We start from the raw sequence: 20899 nt of genomic DNA on the forward strand, positions 1-20899 counted from the left end.
AGTGCTGCTGAGGAGGCAGGAGAGGCTCCCGACACCACCGCTGTGCTGGCAGCCATCAGCCTGGCGTATGGCTGAGCAGAGCTTCCCCTGTGGGAGCGCACTGACCACCAGGGGGCAGCTCCTGCATTGAGGATCTGCCCCCTGATGGTCAGTGTGTGTCATAGTGACCAGTCATTCCCAGTCATTCTGCTGTTAGGGTCAATTTGCATATTACCCTTTTATTATATAGGATAGAGGCCTGGTGCACAGGTGGGGGCCGGCTGGTTTGCCCTGAAGCGTGTCCTGGATCAGGGTGGGGGCCTGCTGGGGTACCTGGCCAGCCTGGGTGAGGGGTTGATGGCTGTTTGCAGGCTGGTCAAGCCCCCCAGTGGGGACCCTCACCCCATGGGGGTTTGGCCAGCCTGGGTGAGGGGCTGAGGGCCGTTTTCAGGCTGCCCACACCCACTTCAGGGTGGGGGTCCCCACTGGGGTGCCTGGCCAGCCTGGGTGAGGAGCTGATGGCTGTTTTCAGACTGACCAAGCCCCCCAGTGACCGAAGCTCCCAGCTTTCCTTTTTTTTTTTCCGCTCCAGCTCCATGGCCATGGCGACTGGAAGCAGTTATCTGGGGTTTATTTACCTTCTATAATTGAAACTTTGTTGCCTTGAGAGGAGGCAGCAGCTGGCTGGGAAGCTTGGCTTCTTCCATCGCCGGGCTGCCGGCCGCCATCTTGGTTGGGTTAATTTGCATATAGTCGCTCTGATTGGCTGATGGTCATGGCTTAAGGTGTAGCGACGGTACGGTCAATTTGCATGTTTGTCTTTTATTAGTGTATATATATATCACATCAAACAGATGATTCCAGTTTGATTACTTCTTAGAAAAAACTTTGGTCAATTTAAAGTCAGTTTAATGTGCAACATTAAGTAAATAGTGCTAAGGGAGGGCATATATGACAAAAACTACAAAGTTGGTAGAATTGCTGATGCTTAGGAAACATCAATCTAACCATACTAATTTTGTGAAATCAATAGGATGGAATGGCCTAATAAGTTAGACAAGGTTTTAAAGAAACAAGGGGTAGACCTACCTGAAATTAAGTTTATATTCTTTTCATTCAACTCAATAATTCATCCCAATACTCAATATATTTCTCTCCTACAGTGCACTCTCGCTCTCTTCTCTCCTTCATCCTTCCTTCCCTTCTTTTCCCTCTCAGTTCTCTATCTCATCCTCTCACCTCCACAGTTCATTGGCTCCGGCTACATTAATATCATCACTGATTTTCTCACCCATAATTCTGTATCTTTTTTAAATACATATATTTAGGAGTGCACTTTCCCTTTTCAGTGAGAATGTGTTTCCCTGACTGGGGCTGAACTGCCAACATTGAAGAGGTCTTGCTGGCCCAGAGCAGAGCAGAGCTGAGCTGAGCAAAGCCAGGCAGAGTGGAATGGGGCAGAGTGGAGCACACTGGACCAGAGCAGAGGTGTCTAGCCAGAGGGGGGTCTTGCTGAGGGCCACCTTATCCCAGAGTTGCCTCATAGTCATGATTTTCCACACCCATGCTGCTTCATCACTCAGCTGTTTAGCGTTCAAACCATAGCTGTGCTAATCTCACAGCTGTGTCATACCAACATTGAACTCTTTGCAGTGAATAAAGTTTCCTTCTATAGGGCAATAAAATAAATAAATAAATAAATAAATTACTTTTTAAAATATGTTTTTATTGATTTCAGAGAGGAAGGGAGAGGGAGAGTTAGAAACATCAATGATGGGAGAGAATCATTGATTGGCTGCCTCCTGCATGCCCCCTACTGGGGATCAAACCTGCAACCCTGGCATGTGCCCTTGACCCGAATCAAACCTGAGACCCTTCAGTCTGCAGGCTGATGCTCTATCCCAGCGGTTCTCAACCTGTGGGTCACGACCCCTTTCACGGTCGAACGACCCTTTCACAGGGGTCGCCTAAGACCATCCTGCATATCAAATATTTACATTACGATTCATAACAGCAGAGTCGTACAGCGGAAGCGTGCTGGGCCCATAACAATAGCAACATTACAGTTATGAAGTAGCAACGAAAATAATTTTATGGTTGGGTCACAACATGAGGAACTGTATTTAAAGGGCCAGAAGGTTGAGAACCACTGATCTATCCACTGAGCCTAACCAGCTAGGGCAGCAAATAAAGTTTTTTTTAATGATTTCAGAGAGGAAGGGAGATGGAGAGAGAGATAGAAACATCAATGATGAGAGAGAATCATTGATCAAGTGCCTCCTGAATGCCCCCTACTGTGCATCCAAGCCTGAGGCCAAGACCCAGGCATGTGCACTGACCAGGAATTGAACCCTGACCTCCTGGTACATAGGTCAGTACTCAACCACTGAGCAACACCAGCCCAGCCATAACTCTGTATCTTTTGTTTCTTTCATAATGTTGTGCTACAGTTGCTATATGATCATATTACTTGAAATCAAGTCAAGAGAATAAAGAAAACATATCAAAGGGATTAAAAAGAGTCTGTATGCAAATCAAGGATGGTAGGCAAGGTCAGAAGTGGGTCAGGAAGACGGAGATTTCTCTTTAAAGTGTGCCTTGGAGAGGAGACACGGGCCAGAATCCAGTTCCCTAGCAGAAACAAAAGCAGGAGGTACTTAAAAGTGAACTAGTGGCATTGCTTTGGCCCAAGTGGATAAGAGGCATGGGGAATTTTTTCTTTTAGAAATAGTAGATGCTCACTATAGGTACAGAGAGTTCAACATTTGATACATTAGGAAGAAAGTCTCTCCATGATTATCTAGTCCTTCCTTGCATATTTCAATGATAGTTGGTCTACCATGCTGGTGGGGTATTTTTTTTAATCTACCTGTTGAATAGCTTTTTTAAAAAAAGCTTTAACATTTGTTCTTATTAAGAAACAGGTTTCCTTTAGTAACTAAATCTTCTCAGTCTTGTTTAGTGCACATGAAACATCTTTTCTCTTCACCACTTTGTGGCTGCCCTCTGTTAGAAACACAGGTTGTTTTCAGTACCCTTCTTTAAAAAAGTGGCACCCCAAACTAAAGCCCGTATTTCTGCCAAGGCCAGACCAGACGGAGGCCATCCATTCTCATCTTTGGGGAAGGTGGAAAAGGAGAAGGAGAAAATCACACATTGATTATTAACTCCTCTGCCGAAAACTGGTAACTTGCCATTGCTCTTGGGTTAAAGAAGTAAATACCTTAGCAAAGGCTTCAAGGGTTCCAGGGTCTGGCCCCTCACTGCCTCTTCAAAGTCAACTCACGCTGTGCCTCCCTGCTCAAGAGACAAGGGCCTTCTTTCTGTTCCTCACAATTCCCTCTCATTTCAGAACCTTTGCATATATTCTTCCTTCTGCTTCTGCTTAGACTACTTTGTTCAACCCTCTGCTCTTTGCCTAGTAAATATTTTCTCATTCTTTAGATCTCAACTCAACATTCCCTCTGTTCCCTCAGGCAGGCTTTCTCTAACACTCTGATTCCATCAACTCCTTATTATAAACACTAGAGGCCCGGTGCATGGATTCATGCACCAGTGGGGTCCCTCGGCCTGGCCTGTGGGGATCGGGCCTAAACCAGCTCTCTGACATGCCCCGAGGGGTCCCGGATTGCAAGAGGGTGTAGGCCAGGCTGAGGGATCCCACCAGTGCACAAGCGGGACTGGGGAGGAATCGCAGGAGGGCTCCAGGGTGTGTCTGACCCGTCTGGCCCAGTCCTGATCTGCTGGACCCCAGCAGCAAGCTAACCTACTGGTTGGAGCATCTGCCCCCGGTGGACAGTGTGCATCATAACAACTGGTCGAATGGTTGAATGAACAGTCAGACACTTAGCATATTAGGCTTTTATCATATAGGACAAGTAGGAATTCCCTCTCTTTTATAGTATTTGCCAGTTTGACATTTCTTTGTGTGATAATTTGATTAAAGTCACTATGATGCTTATCACTTATAATTTTACCTTCAGTGTCTTGTATAGTGAACAGAACATAGTGAATCTCTTAAATATTTTTCTAATTAGGTCACTGATACCAGACATGAGTCAGGAATTGGGTTAGGCCCTTAGCTTATATTATGTCACTAACTTCTCTCAACAATTATGTAAGTGAGATAATTGTTCTATTTGATAAATAAGAAAACTGAGGACCAACAAGGTAAGGTTTTTTATTTAAGATTCTTCCATCATTAAGTGGAAAAATCATGATCTAATCCAGGCATTTGTGCTATGGTTAGGACTCTTTATCTGCCCAGCACAATTTCCTATTCTTCTTCTGCTACCAGGACCCCACTTTCTTTCATAGAATTCACACTGGATTCCATGCCTTTCAGGAGGGCTTGTCATTCATAAGGTTCTGTTCCCCTCACAGCTGGATCTGGGTCCAGCCAGTTGTCTGATTGGTGAGGTGTGGATACATCACCTGAGGTGTACCAGTCAGAATCCACTGTGGGACTCATCTGCTGAAGTTAATTGGAAAGTTGACCTCTTCCCTATGGAATGCCAATCTACAAAAATGTGAAGCTTTCTTTATCCTATAGGTGTGTGGTTTTACCATTCTTAAAAATAATGAAAGACATCAGTTCACAGAATTTTCTTTGAATAACCCAAATTTTCTAGTATTCAGGGAATACTATCAAGCCCATTTGTTTAGCTCACTTGTTTTTAAATTACGGAATAAAGATTAGCAAATATTGCCAACGATAGTGAATACTTAAATTATGGGTAGTCAGCCTTCCTTTGCATTTATACTGCACCTAAAAATTAATCACAGGCCCAATTTAAAAATCAACAATAAATAATTACATTTCTGAAGAAAGTTGAACCTGTATAATACCTAATCAGAGATACTTTTTTACTTTTTTGTGAAATTCTAGAAATGTTCATAATATTAATTTAGAAGGTTCTATTTAGTGTTATAAATAAATATTGATCACACATCAGATAGATTTTGATTGCCAAAAAAAGAATTAGTGTTCTATGGATATAATTATAATACAAACAGATAATTATATACCATGTTTATCAAATAATCAAGGAGGTATTGGCTATCATTACCCAATGACATGTAAGATTATAAAAATAATTCTAAAGGAATAAATTTATTTAAACAATCTAGGAAGAACTTGAGTGAAAAGAAAAACAGTAGACCTTAGGGGGAAATTTCCTGCTATATTTAAACTATGCATTTGACTTTACGAAATAACTCATATTATATATTCATTAATTAATTCATTTTACAAATATATTTGAATACCTCCAGATGACATTAATGATTTCCTCTAAAATGTATTTATTTCTATTATCACTGCCCTAGTTTGGAGTCTCATGAACCTCACCTAAACTATTTCAGTTGATTCACCAATGGTCACCCTGTCTCTGGTCCTTTCTTACCCCAATCCATTTCAACATTGCTGCTAACGTTATAGTAGTGTCCATAAAAATCTAGTCACACCACCTCACTAACTTAAAAATATATTTTGATTCTTAGTACCTAGGGAATAAAATCCAAACTCCTCACAATTTTGCCACAATATTTATAGTTCCTTGGACTCATCTATTGTACTAGGTACTTCCAACTAGTTATATTGGCCTTCTCCATATTTTCTCTTTGATACCTTTGTTCTTGTGTTCATATTGTTCTTTATCATGGAGTAGCTTTCCCTCTATTTTCTGCCTGAAATCTTCTTTTCATCATTCAAATCCTGGTTCCAATGACACTTCCTCTTTGAAGCAAATAATTATTCATTTCTTATAACCTTAATTAGATTTAAAGTTAATGGGAAAATTAATTTATAATACATGAGCCCTCACTCAGTGAAGGAAAGAAAAACATTGCTGAAAATATGCTGAGTGAAAGAATAAAATGAGCTGTGGGAATTTAATGGGAACATTCTAGAGAGAGAACATTCATATAGGGCTTGATGAAAAATACCTATGTTTTCACATTATTTTTTTCTATTAAAAGTTTAATAAGTATATTTTGCCTCAACATTTATTTTTAATAAGAAAGTATAATTATTTCATTTATGTAAAAATTATTACGCCTTCCCAATCCTCAGAAATTCCAGGAGTAGTTATTTCACAGCACATAGGTTTTAAAACTAGAAGAGAATTTTGATAATATGCAGTTTACACAATTAATCTACAGATGAAGAAACTGAGGCTGCAAAGGCTAATTTGAATGAAAGGTAGAAGCCACATTTCCAGAATTGATTTATGGCACACTTCCCAGGGAATCCAGAAGCACTGCTTCCAAGGAATCAAGGTTCAAGAGTAAATAGTCCACCCAGGTTTATAGTAAAGAGTGATTTATTATTAATAAGACCTTGACTTTAAGCATACTCAGAGAAGGATTTCTATAGTAGAACAAAAGATAGAGTTGATTTTTAAATTTTACACATATATTTATATATATATATACATATATATATATATTCGGGGAATATACTTTTTTATATTCTATATTGTAGGCATATAGGAGACTGTGGAATTATAGCTTAGATGCTCAAATAACATGAAATAACACAACTTCTATATATTTGACCAAGGTTCCCTCTTCTCCATGATATTTAAAAAATATGTTATCTAATTGTACATTTTGCATATTTTTCCTGGTTATGGTTTCATATATAGCTCATAACCTTTATGTGTATTAGCTAGATTAATTTAGGTTGATGTTTTCCACAGTGATGTTATTCTCTTTAGTTATCTGATTTTAAAAGAGATTTGTGGCCTCAACTGTGGCAATGTTCTTTTTTATATTCTACGTTTGAGCTGCATGCTCTCTAATGAATCATTAAAATGAGAAATTTCTACAGCATGGCTTATTTCCTAATTGACATGTTTGTTTTGTACAACTCTTGGATGGCACAGTTAATAAAGAGTGTAGAAACAGACAAATATGCTATTTTAAAAAGCTCTGTCACAGAGGTAATGCCACTCCCCTGACTATCTCTTCTACAGAAATTATAAACAGGACAGCACAGCAGCTGTCACATATTTGGAACTTCCTTCTTTCTTTTTTTGGGGGTAGTGGGTGATAAAGAATAGATTTGACATTAAGGTAGCTAGGGACCAAATAACTTTATATTGTGTGTTCCACAGTCTGAAATGAGCTACTTTTTTTTTTCTACTGCATGCGCAACTGGTTTAAACAAGTAGCAGATTTTTTGTGTTTTCGTGTCTCCCTTCAGCGTCATCAGACCACTTATCAAGTTTAGATAAGAGACATTTGTTAACAATGTACCTCATTGTCAGTGTTTTCCCTCAGCTAGGAACTATTTGCTGTGACTCCATCTTCAGAGGTTATGAGGATCTTGACCATTTTTTAACCTGCTCTTGAGGGGTGGCCTCGAGGGAAGAGTTGGTTTTTAAAATTTAGAGATCCAAACTTAGAATGGTTAGTAAATCCTAGACATTGCTATCATCAGTCACATACATCAGCCACCCTTACCCGCTTTCCTTTGCTTTATTCCGTTTTCACTCAAAGATGCCTTTCCATGCTGTGGAGGCTCCCCTGGCAAATCCTAGAAACCAGCTTTCTCATCCTGAAGACTGCTCAAGGTGAGATACGAAAATAAAACAGTCATTGTCATAACCATTGGTTTTTAAATATGTATTTTCTTTGTCACTTGTAAATGATACATATTTAAATGGGATTATTGTTATGATATTCTTTATTGACCTTAAAATATGCAGCATGGCATTAGGTGTGTGATATTTGATTGAGGGTGAATCCAGGTGCTGTCATCAAGAATTTCAGGCCAGAGCTGGCCAGCTAGCTTCCTCAGTAGAAGTTCCATGCTCGAGAGGGTACTAATGCAAGCACTTCTATGATTCATCTCTATGTTGTCCAAACATAGCTTATTCATAGATGTTGGAAATAGGTTAGAAATAAGAGTATTGGGTATTATTTATTAATAGCATACCCTGTGGCAAAATACTTTTTTTAGAGGAGAAAAAAGTAACTTATTGAGCAACATTCTTAATGTAAGAAAGGTCTCCTTGGTAAAACTAAAGTTCTTCAGAATATGTGCATTGGCTAAAATTGTTTTAAATACATAGACATGAACATAGCCTAAGAATTCAACGAGGCCTGAAGCCTTTAGCAGTAGGAATGATGCTTGAGACTTGAGCCCTTAACAGGTTGGTTTCAGTCATTGGTGTGGGAAGATTTCTTATGATGAGTTTGTTTTGAGTAAATATTTCATGCAAGATGTTAAAGGGAGCACTTAACTATACCAAGAGCTAGAAATTTATCAAACTTTAAGGAATAGTTTTTATGAACTGAATTGTATCTATTTGTTAGTATATTGTTCTATATGTGTTGCAGAATTTGGTTTATGATTTGCTTTCATTATGATCTGAAGGTATGTAATCTACCACTAAGAACCCAAGTTGTACATGTTAAATTGGCTTAAGGGCAGTTCGTAATTGTTTGTGGAGCACTTACAAAGTGCTAAGTACTTTGCATATGTTATTTAATCTTTATGGTAACCTATACAACAATCCTCACAATGCTCTTTACACAACTGTTATTGTTGGTTTTTGTTTTTAGTAAGCCATCCATGCATAGGGTGGTGCTAATCATTGTCATTATTTAGAGAAAGAGAAACAAGATCATCACATCCACCTCTGAGGTGGGTACAGTCACCTTGTATTATAGATGAAGAAACTAAGCCACAAAGTAGTTAAGTGACTACTCAAGGTCACAGAACTAGAAAGTGCCTGCATGACTCTGAAAGCCCTTCCTTCTAACCACGCTGTTTTACTGCATCCCTTAATGATTTTTGTTAAATAGGAGAATTTATGGCTAAGAAGTGAGTTAAGAATTCCTTATAAAGAGCATTTATGTTGCTGAATTTTCTTATGTGCTTGAAAGGTAGAAAATAACCTGTCAAGTCATAGGGCATGCTGGGTAGCTACAGGATAATTAGACACCTTTTAAAGCAGTACTCTCAGCGTGGAAAATGTCCTTAAGGACTTTGATTCAAATGACTGATTTCATGACAATGAAGGGCTCAGAAAGCTGAACAAGGTTCTTTTATGAAGAGCAAAGGAAATCGTTAGGCCAGCACTGAATCTTTTCAGGGTGAACATTGGATGCCGAAGATTATCTGTGCTGATTTTCCCCTAATCCCGTTATTGGGTTTCTCGTTACTCGACCTTAGTATAGCTTGTACAATATCATCTCTGTAACCTTTGTGTTTGTAGGTTTATCTTGATCAACTATCAGTGCAAAGTGAGAAGCCGCCTTTCATCTGGTTTCCAATGGTGCTAACTAGAAAAAAAAAGGAAGCTAAAATGTTTTCATTGAGCAGAAATAAAGTAGTCAGGGCATTAAAGCACTGATAGTGAATCTCAAGAAGGCATTTGAAGAAGGAAGCCTTCCTAGGGAGAAGGTTCACTAAAGAATAGCGACACCATAGGACATTGGGAACAAAGAGGGTTTTCTATAATCTTGATTATTTGCAGTGGAACAAAGTTTTCCTGCTTCAATAAGAGTTTTTGTCAATTCATCCTTATGCTGAAACTGTTCTCCTAAATCAATTGTATCAAAGATCTGGCATTGTTAAGGAAGATAATCCTTGAACATTTAACATTATATAAAGGAAAGCTGGCAAAAAAAAAAAAAAAAAAAGAAAAAGAAAAAGAAAATAAGAGAAAGAAAGAAAACAAGAGAGAAAAGAAAAGAGAGCATAATGCTCCATAAGCCTTCCTACCTCAAAGAGAAGAGAACAGGTTTGATTTTGGGAGACCAGCTAACTCAGGTGGAAGAGCAGAGAGGCTGTGCAGCCAAGGAGGGAGGAGAGAGCGAACAAGGAAGTTGTAAAACACTAGATGATTTATTTTACAACTGTTAATTAAATGAAAGAAGGAGGTGCATTGCGCTTATCTAACATGCTTTTCTTTTATACTGTGTCGTAATGTAAAGAACATTACCTTTGCAGTCAGTCAACAGACCTGGGTTTAAATCCTGGCTCTACCACTTGCTGCCTGGGAAATTTAAGGCAGATTATTTAACCTCTCTGAGCCTCAGTTCCCATAGGGTTAAGTGGCGTTCCCAGTAGTGTTGCAGCCTGTATCTGTCACGAACCTTCTATTTAACTTTGGGCAACTCAACCTCTCTGGGCACCAGAAGCTCCATCTGCAAATCTCCCTGGCTCATTAGAACTTTTCCCTGCATGCATGCACAAAACATAAAGGACTGATACTTTTGGTGTTTTTTGTTTTGTAATGACAACCTAGTAATGGCATTCTAAAGATTAGGCAGTAATGTATTTCAAGTCCTAGCTCATAGTAGCCAGGCAATAAATGGCACAAACGGCATGCAGTAAATATTAGAACTACATATGAAATTCACTCAAGATCTATTGGTGGCATTGGCCTACTTAGTACTTGCTTTCATAGAGAAAATAGATCAGAGAAGACAATATGTGAGGCAAAAATGTCTCATATTTAAATTGTTCTCCATTTCCTAAAGCATAATCATATCCTCACAGAGAAAGACACACGTACATCATACTTCCTGTGTTCCAGAAAATAAGGCTGAGATCCAGAGAAAGTTAGTGATATTGACTAGAAATGATATGTTTTTAAATAGGGGAGTCAGGCCTGGAATCTGGATTCCTGAATTCTGTTCTCGTGATCTCTCCATTATACTACACTGACACCGTCCAATTTGTCTGGCATACCTTTCTAGAAATCCTCTTTAAGGGTAAACTGTAGGAGCAAGAAATAAATCCTCAAAATAAGTGTTCCTCTTATGAGTTCATTATGAGTTGATATCCTTGGCTTATTGTGTCATTCTTTACATGTAAAAAAAAAATAATGAGTTCTCTGTAACACTTAGAAACAGAGAGAACACACTTTTGCTAAATTGAGTGGCCTTTTGCAGGTATCAGGTGTTTTAAAAATATGTCTTTGTTGATTTCAGAGAGAGGAAGGGAGAAGGAGAGAGAGATAGAAACATCAATGATGAGAGACAATCATCCATCAGCTGCCCCCTGCACGCCTCCTACTGGGGATGGAGCCAGGAAAACTAGGCATGTGCCCCGACCAGAATCAAACTGTGATCTCCTGGTTCATGGGTACATGTTCAACCACTGAGCCACACCTGCTGGGCCTCTATTAGTTTTGAGCTTTGAATGGATTTTAGGCTCTTAAAAGTTGAAAATTAACAAAAGGTTTTGTCATTTTTCAGAAAGTTTTTAAAAGCACAAACAAATTTATCAACTCTAAATAGCTAAAGAAAAATATTCTGATTAAAATAATGAAAATTGGAATATCAACAAAATTATTTAATTTTCTGTGAAACATGTCTACTTATAGTACACTAGGGGCCCAGTGCATGAAATTTATGCACGGAGAGGGTCCCTCAGCTCAGCCTGCACCCTCTCCAACCCGGGACCCGTCTGGGGATGTCTGATTGTCAGTTTAGGCCCAATCTCACAGGGATGGGCCTAAACCGGCAGTCGAACATCCCTCTCAATGCGGGACTGCTGGCTCCTAACCACTCACCTGCCAGCTGGCATGATCACCCCTAAATGCCCTCCCCTGCTGGCCTGATCACCCCTAACCGCCCTCCCCTGCCAGCCTGATGGCCCCTAACCACCTCTGCCTCAGCCCCCGCCACTGTGGCTTTGTCTGGAAGGAGGACCAGACATGGGAAGATGTCGGGTTGACCTGCTCTAATTAGCATATTACCCTTTTATTAGTATAGATGATATTGTTTAGAAGAATTGTACTTATAAGCCCAAACTGACTTAGATTACTTAATATAGCTTATTTTACCCAGCTAAATATTTTACAATTTAACACCTTTTCCTTTGCAATATTAAAATACTTTTAAAAAGTAATAGAAACATAAAGCATTATGTAAATGTATGAACTTACTATCTATTTCAGTTCAGTCCAACCTAGATAATTTAAGTCAGCTTACGATGCTCATAGAGAGCCTGCTCTCCAGGGCATGACGCTGGTCCTAAGATAGCTAAGGTGAGTGCCTTTGAGGAATTCAGTGTATGAGCTTTATGGTAGTAAAAGCTTATAGTTGCTAACTTTTACTGATCTTTCACTGTGTATCAGCCATACTTCCAAGAGTTTTGCAATATGTTTTATTTAATGCCTCCACCTAAATCCTTGGGAAATAGCATTTTATTAGCCCCATTTTATAGATGAGGGGACTGTACCTTAGATTAAGAAATTTATCCACAGACACACGGCTCAGAAGTGGTTCAATTAATAATTCACTTGATATACTAACATGGATATACAGATAGAAACACAACTACTTACATAAGTAAACACAAATACTTGCAACTTTTAGTTTTTTTAAATATGAATATATTTTTTCTTCTGTAATTGAGAGAAAGGTGTTTGTTATTGTTGTTTCTCCTGCCAGCTTATGCTTAAATAAGGATTAGTGATAGTAGTATCATCATTGTGCAGAAAGGGCAAAGCATTCACAATCACAAAGGAGGGCAAAAGTCTTTCCTAGCTATTAAATTAATTATCAAATGCTCTGCCCCTAACACTATAGTGTGTTCATTTTTAAAAAAAGATAAATTATAGCCTAAGTGATATTTAAACTTTAGGTTGACTTCATAATAAAACACCTACTTTTCAACCATATTTGTGCTCTTTCTAGGAAATCGTGTTAATAACATGCTTTGAAGATATTCAGAAGTGTTCATTATAAAAGGATCCCAAGCACACGAGGACCTCATATATGAGGTCCTGTAAGAGGAGCACAAGTATAAGAGGGGATTTCAGGGGAAACATGAGGCTCTAAGAAGAATAGATTTTGCCCATTCTAATTAAAGTTTTGGATAGAAAACTCTTGATGGAATTAGAAAAATATTAGAGATAATTCATGCATTTAGATAGTAGATTGACTGACTGTATTAGTTCCCTAAGTTGCCAAATAAAACTACCACTGGCTAGGTGGCTTAAGCAACAGAAATTTATTTTCTCACAGTTCTGGAGGCTGGAAGTCTAAGAGCACAGTGTCAGCTGGGTTGGTTTCTTCTGAGATCTCTCTCCTTGGCTTGCAGATGGGCCTCGTCTTGCAGTGTCCTGACATGGTTGTCCCTCTGTGCACATGTGCCCTGGGTGCCTTTTTGTGTGTCCGAATTTCTTACTAGGACAGCAGTGAGATTGAATTAGGGCTCATCCTATTAGCCTCATTTTAACTAAATGATGTCTTTAAAGGCCCTCTCTCCAAATGCAGTCAGATGGTAGGTGCTGGGGATTAGAGCTTCAGCATGAATTTTTTAAAAATATATTTTATTGATTTTTTACAGAGAGGAAGGGAGAGGGATAGAGAGTTTGAAACATCGATGAGAGAGAAACATCGATCAGCTGCCTCCTGCACAACCCCCCAGTGGGGATGTGCCTGCAACCAAGGTACATGCCCTTGACTGGAATCAAACCCGGGACCCTTCAGTCCGTAGGCCGATGCTCTATCCACTGGCCAAACCGGTCAGGGCTCAGCATGAATTTTGAGGGGACATAATTCACCCCTAGCAATGACCTTTAGCTGCAAAGAGCTGAGAATTCTTCCAGATCTAGAATTTTGTGCATCTTCTTCAAAATTTTTACTGTATATAAATTGGCCACAATCTAAGTTACTGATATAATACTTTTCTTTATCTATTACAAATGACATTCCTGCTTTTCTGTGCTACCAAAAGAAAGGATCATAGAATATTGTCCTGGGGTCCCCTTGTAACTAACAGAGACACTTTCACAATGCCCAGGGCCCTTGATGTCTTGCAAATGAAGGAGGAGGATGTCCTCAAATTCCTTGCAGCAGGAACACTCTTAGGTGACACCAACCTTGACTTGGAAATGGAGCAGTACATCTGGAAAAGTGATGGTGTCTCCATCATCAATCTGAAGAATCCTGGGAGGAGCTTCTACAGGTAGCTCGTGCCATTGCTGCCATTGAAAACCTTGCTGATGTCAGTGCCATATCCAGGAACACGGGCCAGCGAACTGTGCTGAAGTTCGCTGCTGCCACTGGAGCCACTCCCACTGCTGACACCTCACTCCTGGAACCTTCATGACCAGGTCTAGGCAGCCTCCCGGGAGCTGAGACTTGGGTGACCACTGACCCCAGAGCTGAGCACCAGCCTCTCACAGATGCTTTACATTAACCTGCCAGCCATCGCTCTGTGTAACTCAGACTCCCTCTGCACTGTGTGGACATTGCCATCCTGTGCAACAATAGGGAGCTCACCCAGTGGGTCTGACGCCATCCATGTGGGCCTGGGAAGTTCTGCGCATGTGTGAACACCCATGGAAGGTCATGCCTGACCTCTGCTTCTGCAGAGATTGAAAAGGAAGGGCAGAGCACTGTCGAAAAGGCTGCGACCAAGGAGGAATTTCAGGGTGAGTAGACTGCTGCAGCTCCCGAGTTCGCTGCCACTTAACTGAGGTGTCAGACTCCTCTGCGTCTGCCCTGGTGCCTACTAAGCAGTTCCCTTCTGAAGATGAGTGCTCAGCCGTCCGCGAAAGAGTGGACTGAAGCCTTTACTGCTCAGAGCACTGAAAGGGTAGGAACAACACTGAATGTCTTGGACAGAAAAGGGAAATAAGGTTCCTGGAAAATAAAGTCTCTTTAAAAATTGACATTCCTGAATTAGCTTCCTGAAGCTAATTGTGTGTGTATGTGTGTGTGTGTGTGTGTGTGTGTGTATGTGTGTGTGTGTGTAAACACGCACACATATATTTATATGCTTTGGGGTAATAGAGAGACAGCTGTGGTTATATCTACCTTTTATTCACTCATACATTTACAATCAAAAGTATGTATTTATTTATTGCCAATGAAATGTGACCAAATGAATAACCAAAACCACACATTTTCACCATGCTAAAAGCATTTTTAAAATACATTTAATTAAGTTTCTCTTTTAGATGAACCTACAATTTCATACTGCATTCAACCTGGTTTTTAAATATATTTATCTAGACTAAAATATCTGCAGCTGTACTATGAGTTAAAGGCATTCCAGGTACATTCAAAAAGAGCCCTGTTGGTCCTAGCGTGTTTGGCTCAGTGGATAGAGTGTCAGCCTGCAGACTGAAGGGTCCTGGTTTGATTCTGGTCAAGGGCATGTGCCTGGGTTGCTGCTCGATCCCCAGTAGGGGGCGTGCAGGGAGCAGCTGACCAAATGATTCTTTCTCATCATTGATGCTTCTATCTCTCTTTCTCCCTCTCCCTTCCTCTCTGAAATTGATAAAAATATATATATTTTTAAAAAGATCCCTGTTGTTGTGGGTTGTATTTTCCAAAACACGGCTAAACAACATTTTCAATCCCACAGACCCTTGAACTTCCCAGTCAAGAGGTAGAGTCCATGTCTTCCTCCCCCTTCTCTAATCTGGTGGGCCTTTATGACTGCCACAACAAATAGAATGGAGCAGAAGGAGCATTATGGGATTTCTGATAATAGCTCATAAAAAGTGTTAGGGTCGTTGAAGGAGGAACACATGAGGCCAAAGTGGTAAGGGATAAATTTATTAGGTCATCTGGATACTAGATGGGCTGAGCCCCAAAATGGAACCAGCCCCCAAAGACAGGGTGTCAGAGGTTTTTAAAGAATTCTAGGTGGTTTTTTTCTGGGCAGAGAATTCTCTGTGAAGGTCTGGCTTCTGGGAAAGATTGGAGGGGAGAGAAAATGTGGTCTAAACAAGTGGAATGTCCATTGTGAAGTGACTTAAAGTTTAGTTCCCAGGGGAGGGGGTATTGATTCAATTATTTGATCAGGTCTAACATTCCAGAATTTTTGTTTTATGGAATAAGATACTAGTAAATGAAATAATTTCCAATAAAATAAAATAAAAGTCTTCTAGCTTCCTCTCTCCCTGTCTCTCTCTCCTTGATAAGTGTTCTGTCTTGCTCCAAGCAATCTTCATTCCAAGTAGCAATATTAACAAATATAGCATTATAAGAGTATTTTTGGCTTACATTCTAGAATGGGAGGAGTCAGTATTTCAATCTATGAATTTATATCATTTCATTTCCAGTAGAAATTTACAACCAAAATGACATGATGGTTGTGGTTTTCATTATTTACTAAATCCTAAAAAAAAGGTGGTCTTAACATGTCAATTCTTTTAAGAGTCTGGCCGTAGAGTACAGTTTTAGTAATGATACTCCCATTATTCACTTCTGTCAGTTGGTTATAAGGTAAGAGAAGCCCAAATAAGCTTTTCAGAATCAAAACAAATACAGTAGAAATAGTGTTTTCTATAGATATACACCAGCCTTTCACCACAAAAATTGGTGACACAAGTTGGTATAGGTAAAATTAATTATGTAAAACCATCAGAAGTCGTGGAATTGAAACTAGTTTGTGATTGGGTTCTGTGTCTCCTGTGAAGGATGAAAAAGATAAAAAACAAAACAAAAATTTTAAATATGAATTTAAAAGGCATCCTACCCAAGCCTACTGCCCGTTTTCCTTCTCATTCCATAACTCTTCACCCTGGGCTACTCCTGCTTTTTCATGCTATCAAGCCTGCCTCGACCTGACTGGAGAGTTCAGGTCCGAGCCTGTCTCTGATAACGTACCTGAGCCTCTCTTCTAAAGTTACCCCCAAGGCCCTCAGGCTTCAAGCTTTCTCTTTCTTATAAAGTCCGGAGCCTCTACCAAGAGAAGTATGAGCTTAAAGCTGCATGCCCAGGTTGACAGCATTGCTTAATGAATCCACAGAACCTAGTGGCACGCTGTAGGCCTCTTTGAGAGTTATAGGTTTCTTTGTTTACTACACCATTGTTTACTATTTAGTCTATTTCATTTTCCTGAAAAGTGACTGGGAAGTTAGTTTTGGTATCTTATTTCCCTGGGTTTTGTAAGAAGCTACCTCTGGAAAACAAACTAGAATTATGCCACTGTAAAGCATTGCTTGCCCTCCCTCAAACTTTTCATCATGCTCCCAGCACTCTCTATTCCCTTTTCAGCTTTATTTTTTCCTTTCTAATGTTCATCACTGACTGCAGTGTCATGTATTCTACATACATATTTTTCTATAGTTCCCCCACCCCACTAGAATGTGAATTGGAAGACCCATCAGGGTTTTTGTCTGTTTTTGCTTACTGCTGTATCCCTGGCACCTAGAGCCATGGCTGGTAAATAGTAGGTACTAGATAATTATTGAAGGCACCCTACCTAATAAAAGAGTAATATGCAAATTCACCATCACTCCAGCACACAGGATGGCCACCCCCTTGTGGACACAAGATGGCCACCACAAGATGGCCTGCAGGGGATGGCAATTGGGGGTGACCAGGCTGGCAGGGGAGGGTGGTTAGGTGCAATTGGGCTGGCAGGGGAGCAGTTAGGCATTGATCAGGCTGGCAGGGGAGTGGTTAGGGGCAATCAGGCAGGCAGGCAGGCAAGCTGTTGGGAGCCAGCAGTCCTGGATTGTGAGAGGGATGTCCCAACTGCCCACCAGGATCGGGCCTAAACAGGCAGTCGGACATCCCTTGAGAGGTCCCAGATTGGAGAGGGTGCAGGCTGGGCTGAGGGACACCGCCCCCCCCCCCCCCCCCGTGCACGAATTTTGTGCACTGGGCCTCTAGTGAATAAATAAAGGAGTAAATGAAAAAATTCTGCAGGATAGGGCTTAGAGCTGGCAATAGCATTCAGAGCTAGGGCTTTCTAGTGGCCAGCTTCACAAGAAATAAGATGAAAATAATTTCCATGTAGGGCTATTATTTATTGGAAATATATGCTTCATTCGTTCATCCATTTATTTAACAACGAAAATTTATTGAGAACCTTTTGTTAGAACTTGATGCAGAGTTCTGGGTTGGTAGGGTTTAGAAATGATGTGTGTTATTATAATCCACTTTATGGGTATTTACTCACATGTTGGCTGAAGGAAAATCTGAATGAATGCTGGAATAAGTGTCCTGATACAGGTAGACATAAAGTGGGAGTTGGAGTGTTTTAAGGAGGTTGTGGAGAGGTGGATTTACACAGGAGAAAGCATTTATTTTACATACTGAAGAAGTGATTGGCAGAGTTCACTCTGAGCTAAGGGAACTGAATGTTTAAAACCACAGATGAGAACTTATGGGATTTCACAGGAATTGCTGTGACCGAGTTGAGGCTGGAAATGTAGGTTAGGATAGGAAAGTATATTAAAGATTAAGGTTAGAAAGTATCTTAAGGATTTTAAATGTATATCTTGTAGGTTATGGGAAACCACATAAGTGTATTAAGCAGGAAGTGACATATATACTGTTTGTTTCGGAAACATGATCATGTTTGGTGCAGAATGTTGGGACTAAGGAAGGAGAGAGATTTCATACAGGGGTCGGCTAGGGGGCCACATCTTTGGTCCAAGTGGAGATGGTGAGGATTGGGGTAATAGCAATGGGTGTGAGGAAGTGATAAAGCAAGTAAATATGTTGGAGGTGGAACCTATAGGATTTGATGAGAAGAGTAAGGTAAAGGGAGGAATGGGTAATGGTGATGAAGTTTCTAATTCGGGAAACTTTTATATGGTTTTATCTCTAACTGATATAAGTAATATACAGGGTAAAGGGAACAGGCTTCATGGAAAGATGGGGAGGAAGACACCAGTTTACTGTTAAACCTGCAAATGTTTGAGTTTCCAGACACTATTAAGGTGAGCTCTGAGATTAGTATAAAATGGGGCTGTGGATGAAGATTTGGGGGTCATTGTCAGACTGATTATTAAGCCAGGACAAGTGGAATAGGAAAACTGAGACAGTTAAGTAACCAAGCAGTTTACATCCATCTAGTAAATTATAAATCCTATCTTCCCTAACCAAGGATACTTAAGAGTAAATGGTTTACACTTCTCCTACTCAACCAGAGGGTAAATAACTTAAATAACTCTACTCAGGGAGATAGATAGCAGGAACCCAATTAGTGCCATTTGTGCCAGCCACACTCAAGGACAAGTCAGGGCAATAAATTTCATTTTGGTGCATCAGTTTAAGCTGATGAATATTCTATTGAGATCCTCCTCTAAGACCTCCCTTAAAATCCTCACCTTGAGAACCTTCAAGACAAAGACTCAGCATGGGCTCTCTCTGGAGCGCACCCATGCCTTTCTTCCCTCTCAGGCGTGCATCTTTATTTTTCTCTTCTAAACTCTAAGGATTCTCAGGAGACTTTCAACCACTGGAGCAATGAGCAGTAGCAGCTCATCCTGGGCATACCCCCTGAACCTGTCTCCAAGGCCCCGTTTTCTCTGACTTTTCAGTGTGCTAACTATAGCTCACTTCTTTCACTGTGACGTTCACTACCCAGTGAGTCCATGCAGCCCAGTGTGGCCCACTTCTTTCTTATAATGTTTCTGGAGAGCCAAAGCAGAGCACTGCCTAGGCTTTCTTCGATTGCTCCTTCTACCCTATGTCCTTCCTTTGTTTCACTGTCCCCAGCTTTAAAAAACACACTCTCAAAATCACCTGGGCTCACTTTGTGAAATCTTTCCTGCAGGAAGTCAAGAACCTACACACTACTGGCCTACCTGAGGCAGACCCACTCAGGGCCTGGTCCCTTTCTGATGACAATTGCTGAGGCTATAGGATTTTATGATCTCTATCATAGGATACAGAGCAAGAATAAAATCATAGGATGCAATCCTGAGGTATGTGAATATTTAAGAGAAACTGGCAAAGATGGGGAATGAGTAGCCATTTTCACCAGAACCAAAACCAGAGGAGAGGGAAGAGAGAGGGAATTATTTTGCAGAAGAAAGAACAGCCAACAAAAAGGAAAAAAAAAACAAAAAAAAACTGCAGAAGTCAAGAGAATGAGGTTCAGTAATTAGGAACCTTAGGTGACCTTAACAACAAAACAAAAAACTGGCCTACCTGAGGCAGACCCACTCAGGGCCTGGTCCCTTTCTGATCCCTTAAAAACAAAAAACTGCAGAAGTCAAGAGAATGAGGTTCAGTAATTAGGAACCTTAGGTGACCTTAACAAGAGCCTTTTTAGTTGGGTGCTTGTGGTGACAGCTGGGTTGCAAGGTCTGAAAGGTGAGAAAGCAGAATGAATGCTGTACATTTTATATGAATGTGTAGCAGCAATCTGATTGCACCCTCAGCCGCACCACACACAACCTTTCTCACAGAAACAGATTCTCAGTCATGCAGGGCTTATGAGTTGAATTAACTTAGCACCTTGTATTTGCATGAGAACTCTATAATAGTAGTCACAAGCTTACACAATGTGACTGCCAGCCATTTACTCTATTTTTTTTTTTTTAGCAACCTCACAGATATTTTTTTATATGACTGAGAAACATCACTTACTGGCCAAAATGTATTTGAAGTGAGTGAGGTCCAGGAAGTCTTCATTTCTAAACTAATCAAGGGCAGTCGCACATCCTGAGGTGGCCTCAATTTAAGTTTGACTACTTCTGTGCCGGTGACAGTGTCCTCTGTCACCTATTTGATGAAAAAAAAAATTTGCTGAGATCATTTTATAAGCAGAAATTTCCACAAGTAAAAGGTCAGAAAGTACACACATACCTATGTATCTTTGTATGTAAATGAATAGAAAAATCTGAAGGGTGCACACCCACCCAACAGTTGGCACTGAGTAACTCTGAGTAGAGGAGAAGGTTGGGGGGCGGGGGGCGGGGGAGATAAAGATAGGGCTTCACTTTTCAGCAGCCAAATAGGGATAGTGCATTTTCCCAGAACCTAGTGTATTTGCATCTGAGTCACAGAGGGGCGCTCAATAGAAATACATATCCCCAGGTCCCACTCTTGATCTACCACACTATTGATGGTTCTTTGGTAGAGCAACATTGGATGGTCATTGGTACATAGAACAGCATACTGACTTGGGAATCTGAGGGTCAGGGTTTTAGTCCCAACCCTTACCATTTGGGTGGCCTTGCACAGATAG

The sequence above is a fragment of the Myotis yumanensis genome, unplaced genomic scaffold, assembly GCF_028538775.1.
Source record: "Myotis yumanensis isolate MYYU_CA2020_CCGP unplaced genomic scaffold, mMyoYum1.0.hap1 SCAF_3, whole genome shotgun sequence".
NCBI classification, from domain to species: Eukaryota; Metazoa; Chordata; class Mammalia; order Chiroptera; family Vespertilionidae; genus Myotis; species Myotis yumanensis.